At 27.1% G+C, this 18,899-nt stretch overlaps 1 protein-coding gene across 1 annotated transcript in view; it reads right to left on the reverse strand.

Annotated features, from left to right (window-relative positions):
- The window catches only part of LOC122515492 (L-lactate dehydrogenase-like), a 50,329-nt gene extending 34,584 nt beyond the window's left edge, over positions 1-15,745 (reverse strand). Inside the window, exon 1 of the mRNA XM_043632863.1 lies at positions 15,664-15,745. The gene's annotated coding sequence lies outside the window, so the exon portion shown is untranslated. The remainder of the gene's footprint in view (positions 1-15,663) is intronic.
- Between the last annotated feature and the right edge of the window lie 3,154 nt (positions 15,746-18,899).

Below are 18,899 nucleotides of genomic sequence, written 5' to 3' on the forward strand. Positions count from 1 at the left end.
GGAAAATGCAAATAGGAAAATGATGAAAGAATAAGAAAAAAATAATTAGAAAAAAAAAAGAAAATAAACTAGAATAATGATATGAAAATAAAAAAATAAATCAAGAATAAAATGTATGAAAAAATAAATTCAAAAGAAGAAGTAGGAAATAGAAAAATGATAAGAAAAAAAAAGGAAGAAAGAAATGAAGAATAAATAGAAAGCAAAGAAGAAAAATAAGACGAAGAACGAGAGATACAAAAAGAAGAAGAAAAAGAAGAGTAGAGAGAAATATGAAGAAAGAGAAGAAGAGGCCCCCTGTAAATCCGAGTGCGCTAAGAGAAGAAACCACTTCGTCTTTCGATGTATTCGCGTTTATGCGCGCAGGTGCATAGCTCGTGATAATATATATTAAAGACACCGCCCTTCGTAGCCAGTGTAAATTACGTTCAGCCTTTCCAAGGAAATTGTTAATGAACGATTCCATTGTGAGCTCGTAGCTTCTACCAGCCGATCGAGCTACGAATACTCGATCTCGTTCAGAAATTACTCTTATTACGTTCCTGCCGAAGGATTTCCAGTCATTCGGTGAACGAGCTTTTTCTTTCCTGCCGTAAGGCAGTTTTACAGGAAAGTAGTATTTATTAATTAGGACATATAATCTTTTAGATTGTTTAACCTTTTGCACTCGAGGCCTTTTTTCGCTTGCGCGAACCAGCAACTCGACGACGATTTCGGCTAAATTAAGTAGACATTTTACAGGTACTTTAAAAACATTTATAAACAAACAAGCGTATAGAAATAATCAAATATCATCAGTTTATTCATTTATATGTCGAAAAAAACAAACTTTGATAAATATTATACTCTGTAATTAGTTTTGATTGAGTTGACACTTGAAATCGGCCAGGCGCCGTATCAGCGCCGCTCGAGTGCAAAGTGTTAATACTCAACAATAGATTTTATGTATTTATGTGTAATATTTTTTTATACATAAATATGTACATGTGTACGTATTACATGAGCCGTTTATTTTGAAAGTTGTGTAAATCCATTTCCCCAAAAAATCGAGTTAGTTACCTTAACAGTTACAATTTTACGCGATCTTTTTATTCTGAAGCAACTTTTTACTAATATATTTAATATCATGAATATTTTGTTAACATGAAAACTTTCTGGCTAATGAAGTGATAAAAAAATTTATTTTGAAAGTGCCGTAAGTCCAATCATAGCCATCACAAACATATTATTTCTTAAATAGTGTTAATTATGTTAATTAGGATAATAAATTTAGCACCTTTAAAAACCTCAAAATATTATTCTACTATGTCATCTGTTATCTTTATTTTTAAATTTAATCGAGACCAAACAATTCCAATCAATTTCTGCAATGTTAACCGAGAGTTATCACTATCCAAAATAATTACGCTGCACTAAACATTATCTCGATTTCTATTGGTTACATTAATTGTCCGATCTTAATAATTGAATAAAAGCAGTAAAGTATTCGTTCAAAACTAGTAGTTTATTGCCAAAATTAGAAGACTAATATTAACCCTTTGCACTCGAGGCCTTTTTCGCTTGCGCGAACCAGCAACTCAAGGCGATTTCGGCCAAATTAAATAGACATTTTACAGGTACTTTAAAAACATTTATAAACAAACAAGCGTATAGAAATAATAAAATATCATCGGTTTATTCATTTATATGTCGAAAAAAACAAACTTTGATAAATACTACACTGTGTAATTAGTTTTGGTTGAGTTGACACTTGAAATCGGCCGGACGCCGTATCGGCGCCGCTCGAGTGCAAAGGGTTAATACTCAACAATAGATTTTATGTATTTATGTGTAATATTTTGTTGTATATAAATATGTACATGTGTACGTATTACATGAGCCGTTTATTTTGAAAGTTGTGTAAATCCATTTCCCAAAAAATAGAGTTAGTTACCTTAACTGTTACATTTTTACTCGATCTTTTTATTCTGAAGCTACTTTTTACTAATATTTTAATATCATGAATATTTTGTTAACATGAAAACTTTCTGGCTAATGAAGTGATGAAAAAATTTATTTTGAAAGTGGCGTAAGTCCAATCATATAGCCATCTAAAACATATTATTTCTTAAATAATGTTAATTATGTTAATTAGGATAAAAAATTTAACATCTTTAGAAACCTCAAAATATTATTCTACTATGTCATCTGTTATCTATATTTTTAAATTTAATCCAGACCAAACAATTCCAATCAATTTCTGCAATATTAACCGAGAGTTATCACTATCCAAAATAATTACGCTGCACTAAACATTATCTCGATTTCTATTGGTTACATTAATTGTCCGATCTTAATCATTGAATAAAAGCAGTAAAGTATTCGTTCAAAACTAGTAGTTTAATGCCAAAATTAGAAAACTAATATTAACCCTTTGCACTCGAGGCCTTTTCGCTTGCGCGAACCAGCAACTCGACGACGATTTCGGCCAAATTAAGTAGACATTTTACAGGTACTTTAAAAACATTTATAAACAAACAAGCGTATAGAAATAATCAAATATCATCAGTTTACTCATTTATATGTCGAAAAAAAACAAACTTTGATAAATACTACACTTTGTAATTAGTTTTAGTTAAGTTGACACTTGAAATCTGCCGGACGCCGTATCGGCGCCGCTCGAGTGCAAAGGGTTAATACTCAACGATAGATTTTATATATTTATGTGTAATATTTTTTTTTATATAAATATGTACATGTGTACGTATTATATGAGCCGTTTATTTTGAAAGTTGTGTAAATCCATTTTCCAAAAAAATCGAGTTAGCTACCTTAACTGTTACATTTTTACTCGATCTTTTTATTCTGAAGCTACTTTTTACTAATATATTTAATATCATGAATATTTTGTTAACATGAAAACTTGCTGGCTAATGAAGTGATGAAAAAGTTCATTTTGAAAGTGCCGTAAGTCCAATCATAGCCATCAAAAACATATTATTTCTTAAATAATGTTAATTATGTTAATTAGGATAATAAATTTAGCACCTTTAAAAACCTCAAAATATTATTTTACTATGTCATCTGTTATCTTTATTTTTAAATTTAATCCAGACCAAACAATTCCAATCAATTTCTGCAATATTAACCAAGAGTTACCACTATCCAAAATAATTACGCTGCACTAAACATTATCTAGATTTCTATTGGTTACATTAATTGTCCGATCTTAATCATTAAATAAAAGCAGTAAAGTATTCGTTCAAAACTAGTAGTTTAATGCCAAAATTAGAAGACTGATATTAAAAGTTACTAATATTGATAACAAGAATAAGAAAGTAAGAAATGTAATATTCCAAATCACTGTCTCTAGGCTATCATTTTTAATGATAAATAAAGCACTTTATATAAACTTTGTTATAATGGGGGTTGGGTGTACCACCTTTGAGATATCGCCGGTAAATAGACGATAAATATTAATTAGAATCGGTGAGATAAAACAAATGAAAGACCTCCATGCCACCGGTGAGCATATATACGAGTGCCGGTCACGAGCCGATGAAGAGAAAGAATAAAGAAAGAGTAAAAGAAAGAGTGGAAGAAAGAGTGGAAGAGATAGAGTGAGAAAGAAAGAAATAAGAAGTGAAGTAGAACGAGATAGAGAGAGAGAGAGAAAGAAATAAGAAGTGAAGTAGAACGAGAGAGAGAGAGAGATAACGAAAGGAAAGAGATAAAGAAGAAAGATAGTAAGAGAGAAATAGAAATAAAGAAAACAAGAATGAGAGAGATAGATAGATAGATAAAGAGAGATATATAGAAAAAGAGAGAAAGAGAAAGTGAATGAGTAAGAGAAAGATAGATAAACATAGTGATAAAGAAGCTTATACAATGAGTCTCAGGAATATTTGTATTGTATATGTGTGAACATTGTAAAATTGAAATAATTAATAATATGTTTGGTATGCAAAGCTTCAAAATTTGTATACATAGATAGCTCTTATGTAAAAATTATATTAAACATCAAATTGATATATTTTATTTTTCGAGAAATATAATTTTACTTCAACTAGTCTCATAAGATTATTTTTGTTTACGTAAGATTTAATAAAAACACAATGATTATTTTTGTAATTGTAAGTGGTACTTTGTTAGCCCTTCTCTTTAAATGTTTAAATAACTTTAAGTCAATTAGGTATATTCTGATGATACTAAAATTTGTTATAATCTATGTTTCAGTTAACTTTTCTTAAAATAAAATGTACTTCTGTTATAAAATTGTTATCAATTGAAAAATTTAATAATCGTAAAATATATTTCTGCATAGAAAAATTTTGAAATATTGTATTACAAGAAAATATTAATTGTTTTAAATTGACAGCAAGGTTATATACGACTACTGTAACTCACTATATACAGGGTGATAAGAAAATATGGTTCGTAAGTTGAAGTGTTCATAGAACTCGCCTAAAAGAATAACAAATTTCGTATCAATATTGTTCCTAATACTAACCCATTCTCTAATCTTAAAATCAACTTTTAATATTTAGTTATGTTCTTTTTTATGATTGCATCATTTTCTTTCCAAATAGTTTAAGCGAAAAAATACGATTATTAAGATATTTTTGAGCATATAAGCGATAAATCAGGTACGTATTGTTATTGGTAAAACCATACACGAAATGTATATGTTACGGTTAATGTATTACTGAGTAGGGGGGGGGAGGGTCAATCTAGAAAATGTGCTTCAGTTAGCTTTGATAAAAACACGGAGGGTGGGAGGACGAAAGGATCTTAAGCCCGTGTTAGTGAAAAAAACCATGGAAATTTAAAATTTCGTACACAATGTTCTTGATGAGTTCCGATTAATCTATAAAATGTGCTTCAAGGGGGTGTAAAACTAATGTTACATCAATAACCTTGAACAATAAAAATGAACCTCGAACGAAAAGAATAAAATACTTAAACATGCATTTAGACTCGTCCTTAACATGAAAATAGCACGTAAGAAGAATAATAATTCATATTCGAATCAAAAGAAAAAACATGTTCTGGCTAACTAACAGATATTTAAAATTAAACATAAACAACAAACTTTGAATATATAAAATAATAATTAAACTTATCTGGACATACACACGGTATTGAACTTTGGGATATGGTAGTCGAAAGCAATACAATTAACAACAAATTAGAAGCGGTGCAATCCATCATACTTAGAACTATAGTCAATGCACCGTGGTATGCGTATAATGACGAAATACACAAAGGTTTTAGAGTACACTCCGTGAAAGTAAAAATAGCACGTCTATGTGTAAACAACAAATAACGACTAAGTAATCATTCTAGTAACCTAGTTAAAAAGCTGTAGACAACAAATTTAGCCAAAACGTCTGCGTATAAAACATCCCAAAAATCCCATAGCTCAACAACTTACGTTGTACCATTGTACGTATGATTCCTAATGATCAAAACATCTGCGTGATATGAAGCCCCCAACATTGCTAACAAAATTCACCTAATGTTCTTACTGTACAAGTTTTAAATCTTTTCGTAAAGAATACAAAAGACAAAACGATTGGCCTAAAGTTGCTTGACAAAAAGGTCAACATGAAACCGTTCGTTTGTCAACTTATCTAAACAGATCTCACATCGTTCAATAAACCTCAAATTTAAACGTTCCCTCGTTATCTAATTACTCGCACACATATACACGCATACTACGAACGCATCTTAAACTATAAAACCTTGCACCAATAAGCAAGAAAAAATGATCGGTTCTTAAATCAATGACACCTTCCTTGCCAACTTACACTTTCATTTCTTTTTCCATAGTCACAGGGGATTATAATAAAAAAAGAAGTAATAATTTAACGAACGAGAATAAGTATGACAAATCGGTAATCAGGGGCAAGGTGGAAGTGGGAAGGATTCAGTTTTCACTTGACAAATCCTAAAGATTTTCGTAGGCAGTAAAATATGACAAATGTTAATTAAATATTTTCTACTTCCCCTAAGCGAGAACTGTAATCTTTTTATGTTTTGGATTGAATTTTTTCATCAGCCAATGTATCTATAGAAAGAGAGAGAAAGATTGAAGTAGATACAAGCAAGCAGAACCAGTACTGGGCCACAAGTAACAACGAAGGAACGGTACAGAGTGGCACGAAGAAGATGAAAGTAAGAGAAAGAGAGAGGGAAAGAGAAAAAGTGAATGAGGGAGAAAGAGAGAGAGATAGCATTCTCAAGCTGAACGATGCACCAACTTGCAACCAATGTCAGGTTCAGTAATTTATATAGAATCATATCTTCATCTGAATGTCTTCATTTTTAACGCACTGCTGAGCAATCGGCTTCCCTTCGCCTTTTCTTCAAGCGTTACTTTCAAATATTTCGTTTCGGAGGCTCATTCTCGTTTTCATTTCTATTACTCGTCGTTCGAACTTCAAGGAGATTAACAAAAAGAAAAAAAAGGATCAATCAACAAAAAGTTTCGTGAGCTTGATAATTTAATTGTACGATAAATTTCAGAGGTGGCATAAAAAATGTAAAACAATAAAAGAACTGAAAAATTGGGAGTTCTGTTAGAAATTTTAGTATAAAATTATGATGTCGCAAAATTGACTGTCATCAACATAAAAATGTAAAATTGTGATATTGAAAAATATCTCATAGCCAAAACGAAATTAATGATAATAGTAAAGAAGATTTATAATATTTTATAATTTCGGGGAATTTTAAATCATGGAAATAAAATTTGGATAGTTTGAAACCTAAAATATGAATGTAAAAATATAAATCTAATATTAGTAGATTTGTTTGTATTAAAAAGATTATCTGATTAGCAGGTTAAAAATATTTGGAATTCACAAATTTGATTTTGTTAAGAGAAGAAAGGAAGATTGGAAAAAATATTAGTTACATTTTTATTCTCTAGATTTTTTTCTATGAATTTTATTTTATTTTGTCTCGATTATTAAAACAAATTAGCAATGATTGTTAAACATATGAAAAATGTTCTCATATAAAAACTACACAATTAATTCATACAACGTCAACTTTACTGTATATAAATTAACAAAAAACGCATATAATGTAACTGAAAATATTTTACATTGAGTATTTCTTTGAAATGGGTAAAACATTAATATAAAATAATTTCTATACAAATATTTATTATTCGAAAGAATAAATTGCTTCATTTTTAATCGATTTATGACATAATTAAGAATTTGATTCTTTAAGATTTATTATCTGAAAACCTATTATCAAAACTAATTTGTCTTTCAATTATTTCAAATAATCGATCTTCTACTGTATTATATGTACAGTATCTACTGTATTATATGTATTATATGTATGTATACTGTATATACAAAAAAAAGAAAACGATCAGATATATTTTTGCGTAAATTAATTTAAAACATTATCCAAATTATTATTTTTCCTCTTCTTCTTCTTCTTATTATTATTATTATAATGATGGGTATATAATATCAAGTAATTAAATTTTGCATGGTGTTGTTACATTTTAGTAAATTTTTATTAGCACCACACACACACATAAACACACACACATGTTAAAACCGAGAAGCGTAAAATATACTTTAATTTTATTTCATACCGTTAAACGTATTATCACGCTGAATTTCATGATGTAAAATTAAAGGCGGAACAACGATCGACGATTTTTCGCGACGCTCGCGCGTGGATAATCGTCGACCTCGATTTTCGGCACGCTCCGTTATCTTTCCAAGACGCGGAACGATCATCTCTACCCCTTCTTTTTCTCGCTTCATATTGCATAATCGAAAGATGAGAGTTACGGTAATCCAGTTATTTTAATTTATATTTTCTTTTTCTTTTCTTTCCTTTTTTTTTCTTTTTTTGTTTGCTCGAAACTAAATTGCTGTTTCTCTTCCGGTATTAAATTAATTTGAAATTATGTGAGATCGAATTTATTTGGTAAAACAAAAATAGAACAAATTAGTTAATTTCAGAATATAAATATTTGTTTAAAGTGCAGTGGCTCCATATTGTATAATCGAAAGATTAGAGTTACGGTAATCTAGTTATTTTTATTTATATATTTTTTTCCTATTTTATTTCGTTTGCTTCCATATTGTATAATCGAAAGATTAGAGTTACGGTAATATAGTTATTTTTATTTATATATTTTTTTCCTATTTTGTTTCGTTTGCTTCGTTGAAACTAAACTGCTGTTTCACTTCCGGTATTATATTAATTTGAAATTATGAGAGATCGAATTTATTTGGTAAAAAAAAATAGAACAAATTAGTTAATTTAAGAATATAAATATTTGTTTAAAGTACAGTGGCTCCATATTGTATAATCGAAAGATTAGAATTACGGTAATCTAGTTATTTTTATTTATATATTTTTTTCCTATTTTTTTTCGTTTGCTTCGTTGAAACTAAATTGCTGTTTCTCTTCCGGTATTATATTAATTTGAAATTATAAGAGATCGACCTTATTTAAAAAAAAAAAAAAATAGAAAAAGAAAAAATTAGTTCATTTAAGAATATAAATATTTGTTTAAAGAACAATCTTTGACAAAAATATTCCGATACTTTATTATAAAAAAAATTTTTGAATTCAAATTTTTTTTTTAGAACACCCTGTATATTCGAATCAACTGTTATTCGGATTAACGACATTTCGAATCATTGACAGTCAAATATTCAACGTTCTACTGTATTTATATTATTTATTGTTAAAAACTTACTAAAAGTTAATTTAAATATTCTTACATCACTGATTGGTCAACCTATTCAACTGCTTAGCTATGTTGCATTACTAGTTTCCTTCAGATCACTAAAATTAGGCAACATGGGCATAGTTGATAAAATGGATGGATGATTCATTCGAAAAAACAAATAATCGTGTGTTGTTGACTCCAGAATGGTAGAATTTTATTAGTATTAGTAAAGTATGAGAAGATGTTAGTAGAGAAGTGACTCGAACCCGTAAAAGGGAGAATAAAAAGACACACTAATTGGTAAACCTAATATCTATCTATTTATTCATCTACTTATATCTTTCTGTTTATCTTTTCATCTTCCTATATATCCTTATCTATTTGTTTCTTTCTACTTCTCTCTTTTTCTGTACCATCTTTGTTTATCAGTTCGTATCTATCTCGTAAAATACGTAGAACCAATTCTCCCATAGTCAACATCAGTGACGGCTCGTTATAGAAAATCGTGGGGTTTATGCAATTTTCGAATTATTTATACATACTGTATAAACAATGTACACAAGTTCAAATTAAATATCAAAATAATGGTAAAAATAAAATAAACAATAAACAAAATATTAATGTTTATTAACGAGAAAAATTATAAAGTTTGATTCAATTCAAAATTATTTGTTTGAAATAAAATACATTTTTCCTATTTTGTCTCGTAAATAAATTATTGAAAAAATTATATGATTTGGTATAATTCAAAATTACTTAAAAGTAACATTTATTTTTATTTTCTTTCGAACAAAATTTGTATATAAAGAACAATTTAACTATACAGTATCGAATTAGATTAATATCTCACGTTTGTGTATACGACACTGTGATAAACGCAGCTTTGTTAGTGTTCTTCGATGTATAGAATTGTTGATGGCAAAGTGAAATAAAAAAAAATAATAAAAACAATAAAAAAAGAAAACACACAACGATACAAATGTTAAATATTTCGAAAAATATTCACATTTCGATAACCTTGTGTAAGTACTTTTATACGTGAAATAATCAAAGGGATCAATTGGTTAAAAAAAATAATTAATAATCAGAATTATTCTAATATAAATTAACTGTGACGTCTTTAACTGTGTGTGTCTTTCCTTTTTTTAATTTTTTTAATATTACAAGTAAACATAAATAAATAAATATATATTATTATTATTTTATTATTATTATTATTATTTATACATTATATTATATTATTTATATTATCAGTCAAACGTTTGAGATTACTACGTAAATTCAGAAAAACAAGATATTTAACAAACAAAAAAATGAATACCTTTAAAGTAACTAATTTAGATTATTTTGTAAAAAAATATTATGAGAACTACGTTTCTCATTTAACTCGTTTCAAAACGAGAGTACTTTTCTCTAAATTATCCTTTTATCAAAATAACTATATTTATTTTTATATAACGACAGTTTATTTTTAATTATTATTTACTTTTAATTATTTATTTTTAATGAAAACATCTTCTGGTCATCCTAGCAATTAGTTTATCGAATGTTTCAAATTAAATATTTTTCCATGCTTTTTGTAGAAGTTGCCAAGTACAGTCACAGTTGGAAAATTTATTTCAAGTTATCGTATTAAAATTAAATGTTTAAACTACGCAAAAACATTATCGACGTAAAAAATTGCTTACATTTGTAAAAAAATAATTACATTTGTTATTATTGGATATTATAATTACAAATCATTTCAAAATTCATAGGTATATTTGATTTTTATGGAAATTGGCAAATGATTTGAAACTTTTGAACGGTAATGTATACAGGGTGATAAAAAAAAATGTTTAATATTTGAAAAGCTTGTAGTACTCACCGAGACTAATTAATATGAGCCCTAAAATCAATCCTTTCAAAGTAAATTAACCTTCATTATTTATATTAAATGTACACAGAAAAATTTGCTTAGAAATACATTAGTTCAAAGTTGTCAAAATAAATTTATTATGAAAATAATCAAAAACTATTTTACTAATATCAATAAAGATTACATCGTAAACGTAACAATACAAATATTTAATAAATATTTCTTCTCTCTCTCTCAGTAAACTCTAATAAATAATAATAATAATAAATTTAATCAATTCATGTTAATTAATAATTAATCACATTAATTAATCATATTAATTAAACATTTTAAATTAGTCAATTAGTTGTTTATCACGTCCAAAAATAAAATTATTAATAAAAAAAAAATTAATAAAATATTAATAAAAATTATTAAAAATATTAATAAAATTATTAATAAATGTATTGAAACTTCGTGTCCAACTTCCCTGTGAGATATTTATTAATAATTTTATACTTGTTTCGGTGAATACTATAAGCCCATCAAATATCGAAACTTTTTTTCTGTTAACCATCTTGTATAAAATAAAATGAAGGGTGCTGAAGTTCGTATTTGCTGTGGCTACGCATAGGCCAGCCCTGGTCGGCATGCAATGCAATGCAATGCGAGTTAATGCAAATTTCCTTGAAGATAAGCTTGTGTGGGTACCAGATACAAGGAAATACCAAAGACGTCCGGTATATAAACAATAGTCGATCGAAAACGATAAGATAATTCTTGGGAATTGAAAGTTGAGAAAAAGAGTAACAATAAAATCAAAATAAGAATAAGAGGAAGTGGAAATGGAAGTTAGAAGTAGAAGAGAATGAGAAAAGGAAGAAGAAGAAGAAGAAGAAGAAGAAGAAGTAGAAGAATAAGAAGTAGAAAATGGGAAAAAATAAATTCAAAAGGTGAGAAATAAAATAAACGTGTCGCGTAGTAAACAGGTGTAGAACGTGAAACGCATTTATGGTGGAAACGTTTATGACGAAGCACGTGAGTGTCCTTCCACGGTTAGCCATAGAAAATATGTGAAACTAGCTGCATATGTCGAGATGACGTTAAAGTGAACGTACGTATAAAGGAGAGACGATAGGACACGTATTATCAACGATTTGTACTCGACTCGTCGTAAATATCGATAGTTACGAATAATATTCAATGTAAAAAATGTATTGCTTGAATCCACCCAATCGCATTCCAAAAATAAACGCAATACTTGTTATAGTATATTATCGAAAATAAACATTCGATTAGATAAAAGTATACAACTTTTATACTGTAAGGTTAATACCGACATGATAACGTTATCTTTTATCAGAATTCTTATGGGTTATATATTTTGATGTAATTATTATGTATCAATTAATTATATTCATTCACGAATTTTTCTTTTTTTATGTTTAATAAAAAAACGACATTAATGGAAAAATCTAAAAGATAATTTATATTAGAATAATTGTGATTATTAATTGTTTTTTATTTTAACCAATAGATCCCTTTTATTATTCTGCGTATAAAAGTATTAATACAAGGTTATCGAAATGTGAATATTTTTCGAGATATTTAACATTTATATCGTTGTTTTTCAAGATTATTCTCTAACAATTTTTTGTGTCAAATTGCATTAAAAAATAAAATACATACAAAATAAGGTCGATAAACTTTCAAATATGTTTTTCACGAGGATAAAGGTTAAAATGAAAAAATTGTATTTTACATTTTCGACTTAGTTTTTCATATAGAATCAACCAGTTCCCGCTTGTAACACCAGTTATGGGACATCCTTTATATTATTTATTATAATAAATAATATTTTAATAATAATTAATTATTATTAAATATTAATAATAATTAATAATAATAATAATTTATTATAATAAATAATAATATTTTCTATAGAAAATAATGTTTCTTATGTAGATCTATAAAATACTACAAAATTCCAACACAGTCACACACACACACACACACACACACACACACATATTATTACTATTGGCCAATTTAATATCATTCACACATTAGAAACGAGCAGTAATTTGATATAATGCAACAAAGTTAGTATAATAATAGACATCGTCATCATTCAGAAGGATTAAAGTGCAGGTGTTTAGAAGGTCACAGTTGGATAGCAAGACGACCCTTTTCAAAGAATAAAAAGGACGAAACACGGTGACATTAGCTACCAGGGGTCCTTCAAGAGGACTCTGACTTCAACCCTATCTTCTTTTCATATTGACGTATATAATAATATCTTGTAGGGATTTCTAACGGAACTCATGAAACGTCGGCACGCTGATCATGACGACTTCTTTTGAAGGATGACCAGCATTTCTTGGACACGGCATAAGGGACCATTCAGTTACGTATTCGAAACTCTTTCCTCAACGTTCTTTTGCACCGTTACGGAGAACGATATCTCTCGTCGTTCTATCAAGACGATGATTCGTCAGATCGTATGATACTTATGATGATCCAGGCAATTTTCATGGATAGAATTTTTTATAGGTTATGGTTTTTATTTGGATTGTATTAATATTTTTTAATATTTCTGATTATCCTTGATAATTATTAATATAATTAGTTTTTGTTTTAATATTAGCATAACTACATTAATTATTTAAAAAATTAGAAAAGTTTTAAATTGACTATTAGTAAATATAATCATTTTTAACTATTTATTGATTGCATAGAAAATATTTTAGTATTTTTAATATATTTGATAATTAATGATCAGTTTTTTTTTAAATATTAGCATCATTACATTGATTATTTAAATAATTAGAAGTGTTTTAATTTGAATATTAGTAAATATAATCATTTTTAACTATTTATTGATTGGATAGAAAATATTTTAGTATTTTTAATATTTTTGATGATTGTTGATAATTAATGGTCAGTTTTTTTTTAATATTAGCATTATTACATTGATTATTTAAATAATTAGAAGTGTTTTAATTTGAATATTAGTAAATATAATAATTTTTAACTATTTATTGATTGGATAGAAAATATTTTAGTATTTTTAATATTTTTGATGATTGTTGATAAGTAATGATCAGTTTTTTTTCCAAATGTTAGCATTATTACATTGGTTCCTTAAATAATTAGAAGTGTTTTAATTTGAATATTAGTAAATATAATCATTTTTAACTATTTATTGATTGGATAGAAAATATTTTAGTATTTTTAATATTTTTGATGATTGTTGATAATTAATGGTCAGTTTTTTTTAATATTAGCATTATTACATTGATTATTTAAAAAATTAGAAAAATTTTAAATTGAATATTAGTAAATATAATCATTTTTAACTATTTATTGATTGGATAGAAAATATTTTAGTATTTTTAATAGTTTTGATGATTGTTGATAATTATTGGTCAGTTTTCCTTTTAATATTAGCATTATTACATTGATTATTTAAAAACAATTGTAAGTGTTTTAATTTGTATATTTATAAAAATAATAATTTTTTACTATTTATTTACTTCATAGAAAATATGTAATACTATTATTTTAAATATTTTTAGTGACTTGAAAATAATTGATCTATTTTTGTACTAAGAAATCATTATATTATATAAATGATCAGTGTTATACAAATTTATTGAATATAGGATCATTTTCAGTATTCTAATCAAACTATATTTCAATATAATCATTTTTGAGTATTTTTTGACTGAATAGAAGATATTTCAGGTTAATACTTTTAAATATTTTTAATTAATATTTTAAATATATAAATAGTTGGTTTTATTTAGTATAAATCATCAGTATAATATCAATAAATACAAAAGCAGTTAACATTTTAAATAGATTGCCAATTATTTTACATAAATATGTCATTTATTATTTAAATTTATTTTTACGAAATTTAAATGACGATGATTTTCATATTTTTATAAATTTTTATCTTGATAAACTTCTAATAATTTTTACTACAGAAGCTATCATAACATTTGCTTTCTTAATATTAAAAATATTTATCGTTTTGTTTTTATAATAAAAAAATTCTTTTAAAAAATTTTGAGTCAATATGTCAATGTCACTGCAAGAAAAAGAAATTCAATACTATTTTAGAAGCCACCTTTCCCTTGTGTTTTTATCTTTTCAAAAAACTAATATATTTATTTTCTTTTAACCAAATTGTCTTTTCTGTTACCCTTTCTTTCATTGTTTTTCTTTAAATTAATGTGTTTTTCAGATGTCAAAATTTAACATTAGTTTCTTGATGCTAACATTTGCTTGCTTGATATTTTTTTTCATACAATCAAACTGATAATAAACAGTACCTTTGATGTTAACTCATTTTCATATCCAATCACTAGTTTAATCAAATTATTGGATTGTATATCATGAACTGTAGTAAATACATTATCATGATAATTTTCTTCGATTGACCTTTCATCAGCAATTTATGTAAAAGGTCTTACATTTGTAGTGTGAAGAAATATTACAAATTCACTCTAATGTACATGCATTATATATGAAGATTACAAATTATCTATTGTGAATGTATAAAGGATTCAACCTACTCCTATTTTGTATAATAGGTAGAAACGAAATTAGTAATTCTAGAATTATAATATAATAAACATTTCTAAAACATCATTAAAATTGCCACAAATTATTAAATAAGAACTTACTTCTGGAATTTACAGCATCAAAATTAAAAACGTATTACCATAATTAAAATAAAATCAACTGAACCAAGAATAACAAAACTGTACGTACTGTGTATCAATCAATTCTAATAATTTGACTCAACCAATACAAAATACTACAAAAATATTTTTGCAATTGACTTTACAAAAAAAACAATGAATTCTTCTTAAAAAAATAAACTACAAGACACCAATAGAAAAATTAAAAACAAATTACTTCGATTATAGTAACAAACCAATTGAATCTCAAAAAAAAAGGTATAAAAATCGTGCGCACAATTCATCCAACCATTTCTCCAACTTTTTACGAAACCATTAAAATTCCAATAAACGGGAAAATAAGAAGGAATTTTGTTGTTCTACTAAATAACAAATTGCAAGAATAAAAAGGCCTCGCGGCGAAATCCAAAACGAATTACCTTTGAGTCGTAGCGTGCTGCAAGTCAAGGAAGAAAAGTTAAGGAACGGTGAAGGCGCTAAAGGGCGCCGTCCAGCATTAACTGTCACTCAAGCGCGTCGTAAAGCAAAACTACAGCGTGTCCAGTCAACGGCCTCGTATTTGTGTCCTGTAACGTGTTCCTAGTTTCTTCCTGTACAACACAAGATACGTTTATGTGTTATTACTTTTTCCTGACGTTACATCCTACCTAATGTGATATGAATGAATTTGAAAAATTCAAATAAAACTAATAACCAAATACTATATAACCAATACTGTAACTGTAACATTACTGTACTGTAAAATACTGTATAACCAATAACCAAAGATTGTTAAAGGACAAGAATGAGGAATCAAGATCAGACTAATAAGAGAAATAAACGGGTAAAGAAAAAAAAAAAAGAAGAAGAAAAAGAAGAGGAAAAAAGAGAAACATCTTCGTCCATGAACAGAACTCAGGACGGATCAGCCAAGAGCAAATTCTCTTCGCCTTTCTTGGGTGCAAAGTTTAATTGCACCTGTTCTTTCTCCTCGAGTAAAAACGCGAATCGATTATCTGAGCCGTCGATACTCGAAGGAAAGACCGATCTCTTCGGTTAAAGGGTCACTTGCTGCACTATTCCATAGATTTTCAATGCTTTTTCTTACAGGGATAGCTTGTTTGTTGCTATTTCGTAGAAATTTACTGATCGCGAGTTTTGAACCTTGATTTTCTCATTTATTTTTTTTTTCATTTATACATGGCCAAGGTCGTATTGATAATGGTCAATGAAAAAAAAATTTGGATTTGATATTTTTATTTATAAATGTAATAGAACGGTTTTTTGAAATATGACGACAATTTTGAAAATGGACTGTGTGTCGATAAATTCGAAACTAATTCATTTTATGAGTAATTTTATATTATAATTATTTAAATTATAAAATAATTTATGTGATTAATTTTTTTTTTAAATTTTTCTGCTTTGTCCATTTTTATAATTATCGACACGTGTGCATTATTTGTTGGGAGAAAAGTTATGAAAATTGTAGCATTTGAAAATATTTGCTGTTTTTGTATTAATCGGTGTAATACAAACCACTTATACTGCACTATAAATACTATTATATCTATTTCTTATATTAACAGTTTTTATACTAGTCGATATAATATATTTTTTTTATTTGCAATAACACCAAAAATTATTTGGACACTACAGTACGATTAACTTTTTGACTTCATATTTCGGTTGTTTATAAAGCAATCACTCTGGTTATTATTTTTGACAATATACAATTTACTAATCTTAAAAAACATTTATGTTTATTTAAATAATTTTAGTAAACTGATATCAAGAACCACTATTACAAAAAATAATTGAAAATTACGAGAATAACATTTGTAATGAAAATATTAGTAACAATAATATTTAGTAACAATTATACTGGCAATAAAATGGACAATAACAATTATTACATTTGCTAAACACAATACTGAAAATAATAGCTACAAATATAATGAAAATAATAATGACATAAAGAAAGACTATATAATAGTGTCATTGATGGTATCAATATTAGAGAATAATTACAATGATTGACAATATATTAATGTTTATAAACAATCCAAAAATAAACCTATAAAATTGTTATACTATTGTGTCGAAACATTTTTGATAGTCGTTTAAATAACATTCTATTAGAAATATTGATTATTTATTCAAAATATTAACAATTAATATTATAAATATAAACTAATCGTATCACTTACATTTCACATTTATATCTCATCACAAATATTGACAATTTATTAGAAATATTAATGAGTAAAAAAAATGTTTAAAGATATTGACCCAATAAATAGGAGCCATAGGCAAATAAAGAAAAGTGAAAAACAATAAGTGATTCCGAATAGAGCCGTTTTTCTGAATGCTCCTACTAAAGAATGAAATATCGTGGCTCTAACTCATGACATTTATAGCACAGTGGAACGAAGGTTACATCGATGAGCTTCACGTGCAGAGAGCAACACGTACCTACGACAGAGACACACACCATGGGGACTATCATATTGGCTACGGGAGACCACGCAACGGTTTCACTCGCGTTTTATGTTCCGCTGAGATAATATAGGTATCATAGATATCGAACAATATAACCAAGTATACTATAATACTAAAATCCACCTTTATCGCACCTGACGCATTTTCCTTTCTTATATTTATTCTTCTTCATTTTGTTATTTTTTTATTTTTTTATTTCTTTTTTTATTTTTCGTTTTTCTTTTTTTTTTTTTTATTATTTTCAAACATTTTCTTGACTCTTAAGTTATGTTGGGTTCGACGTTGAACGTTTATTAAGGGCGATTAAAAATTATTTATATCGCAATTATCCGTGAGCAGGAGTATCCTGCAACCATCTTCAACGAAACACCATGAAGCTTCCATAAGGGCTACTCGATACTTGAAGTCAACCGTGTCTATTCTTTAAAACGTTTTTACGCGTGCGACACAACATGCTCGTTGTTTCATTTTGTGTTTCAAGCCGTGCGAGAAAATGTCTTTTTCTTTTCTTATTCTTCTTCTTCTTCTTTGTTTTTTTTTTTCACTCTAAAGAAAGGGCGACGTAGAACGTATAAAAAGAAGAACTTTTAACGATATCACTTAAATTAAATTTTGCGTAGCAGTAAATCTTCTAAATATTTTTTTTCTTCATGTCCAATGTGTATACATATGAATAAAAAATAATCGATTAGAAAAATATTACGTTTGATGCATGATTCGCTCAGAGACCAATGCGGTTAAGTTCAGAAAACAAATATTCTGAAAATTAATGTTTTTTGAAAAGGGAATGCTACTGTGATTAGTTGAAGCATTGTTAATGTTTGAGAATTTTCTTCAAGGGCGTAACTTACTAACTAACTTACTAAATCATCTGAACCTCGAAATGAGTGTATAAATGATGATAAAGAATATGAGCATAAAAAAAAAACTAAAGAAATTACCTAAAATGTAATTATATATGTTAGTAATATTTTATAACTAATTTTGTTTGTTAGTATACATTGTACAAAGTAGAAATACTGTTCAAATAATATAACATTCGAATAATAAATACAATAGAACGTTCATCTAATAGAAATTTCACATAACGGGTGTTCATATAATGCAAATTCTACTGTTCAACGAACTTATTCGCCATTTATATATTCAAATATTTGCAAGATTTATTTATAAT

Source organism: Polistes fuscatus, unplaced genomic scaffold, assembly GCF_010416935.1.
Source record: "Polistes fuscatus isolate 324 unplaced genomic scaffold, CU_Pfus_HIC Scaffold18, whole genome shotgun sequence".
In the NCBI taxonomy this organism is placed as follows: Eukaryota; Metazoa; Arthropoda; class Insecta; order Hymenoptera; family Vespidae; genus Polistes; species Polistes fuscatus.